Consider the following 2,431-nt stretch of genomic DNA (forward strand, 5'->3'; position numbering starts at 1 on the left):
TTTCTTTCAACCTTTTGATGGACCATCCTTAGGGCTGAAGACTTAGCCCATAATTACTTTTGATTTTTTATCTATAAATTTTATCCTTTAATTATTTTTTTATTAAAAGTAGTACATAACTTATTAATTTATCTTATTTATTTAAAAAAAGGTTAATATATTATTTAGTATCTATATGGGCTTCATTATTCAATTTGATATTCAAATCAAACAACATCTTATGGTTCAATAAATATTTGATACGTGTGCTCTAACAGAAAATAACATTAGTACTATTGGGACAAAATAAAAATTTTAGTACCAAATTAAATATTAAATTAAAACTTAAGTACTTGTATAGGACAAAAAAAAATTCAAGTATCACTTTTTTGTACCAAACTAAACATTTAAGCCAAACACAAGTACTAAATTGGAACAAAAAAAAATTAGGTGCCGATTTGAACATTGAAACCAAATTTAGGTTCCAAATAATATATTGACTCTTTAAAAATGTATGACTCTAATAATAACATGCTATTTGCCTCTTAGTTTCTCGCATTGTATTTCAAGATAAAAATGAGATGAAGTGATAGTTTAGAAGATACCATTGTTGACCAAAAAAAAAGTACCTAAGTGGGAACTAGTTGTATAATTTAAGGCCAGTTTTACATTTAAGTCTATATAAGGATGACTTTGAAGGGGTGGGAGTAAATGTTGTCAAATCCATAGTCGCTTCATAATTGGCACACTCTACTCTACCATCTGTCCCACTTTATCATAGATGTGTAATCTTGAAAATCAATATCACCTTCATATTCATTTCCACCTCACTCCGCCCCATCTCAATTTGATGTTTGCTAGATACTTCTATTATTTTCAATGTTTTTAAAAGCAATTAAATGTTTAAACATAATTTTTCAAAAAAAAAACCTAATATTCTCAATGTGAAGTTTATTTTTGGGACTTATTATTAAAGGGAAAAACTTAAAGAATTTAGGTTTTTATAATACATTTTGTTTTTATCCTTTTAATAATTATATATAAGAGTAAAATGATAATTTCTAATAATGTTGTGAGACAATGCAAGTAATTACTATAATCACTTTATACTCACTATAAAAAAATCCACATTTAAAATATCTACTCCATTCAAAGTGAAATCCATTGACCAATTCAGGTTTTGGCTGCCCTAAGACTATATGAAATATTCATATTGTAATGACCTCATTTTAATTGGTGTTAGAAAATGTGGTTTCAGAACTGAATTCTATAAACCGAGTTAGTGAAATTATGAATAAAAAAATTTACGTGTTTAATTTAAAAATATGTTAAGGGACAATCGAATAATTAAATTAAGAAAAATCGTTAATTATAGTATAATAATTAAATTAGAAAAAGGTATAACCGCTATTAAGTTTTAATATAGGAAATGCTTTAGGGCTGAATAAATAATTAAACCAGAAATCATTTATGATCCATGTCATCATTTAAGTGATAAGTGTGTCAACATTCTCCACTAACTTAGATGAGACCAAACCATTATCTTTAGTTTAATAATTAATTAAGTTAAAGTTAAGATTGCTTAGATGCTAATTACACCAATATATACATATAACTAGTGGGAGAGAGAAAAGAAACTTCATCTTCATCTTTTCTCCTCTCGAGACAGTAGCAAAAATTGAAGAAAAAGAAGTCTCCTATTTTCATTTCGATCCTAAATTACTAAGGTAAAAATGTTACTTTTTATTCGATTTTTGTGAATTTATAATCATCCAAACTTAGTAAGTCTTACACATGTGTTAGAATTTCAAATCATTAAGTTAAATACAAGTTGTCATTAATGGATTTTTTATGAACTTAAGCTTGAAATTGATCCACGTTTAATTATTAAGTTTAGATTTTGTTAAGATTGAATCAAAAGATAGTGAAATTAGCTTAGATTTAAAGGTTTAAGTATATAGTTAATTTTTTATATTAAGGACTAAATTGAATAAATTGAAAGCTATTAAGAAATTGTGTCATAGATTAAAAGTATGAGGTCCCTAGTGAATAAATATAAAATCAAAATTTGATTAGATGCTAAATAATATCAAAAGATACGAGCATTTCAGATATAAAGACTAAAATGAATAATATACAAATTATGTTAAATCATTGTGTTTCATGTGTTTGTGTGAAACTAATATTATTTATTATCAAATTTATCGTACGTAGTCAAAAACGACGTTAAATTTATCGTATGTAGTCAAAACGACATTAGGTAGTCTTGAGATAAAGGAAAGGCAAAAATTGTAGACGAAAAACCTATTTTTGTTTGTGCTTTCATGATTTGTTTTCAATACATAGCTTGATAAGGGTTGAATTGATTAACGTAATACTTATATTCTTGTCTCATGAAAGGTGAGCAAACTTATATTGTGATTAAATTATGAAATGTCATGAAAGTATAAAC

Source organism: Gossypium hirsutum, chromosome D11, assembly GCF_007990345.1.
Source record: "Gossypium hirsutum isolate 1008001.06 chromosome D11, Gossypium_hirsutum_v2.1, whole genome shotgun sequence".
In the NCBI taxonomy this organism is placed as follows: domain Eukaryota; kingdom Viridiplantae; phylum Streptophyta; class Magnoliopsida; order Malvales; family Malvaceae; genus Gossypium; species Gossypium hirsutum.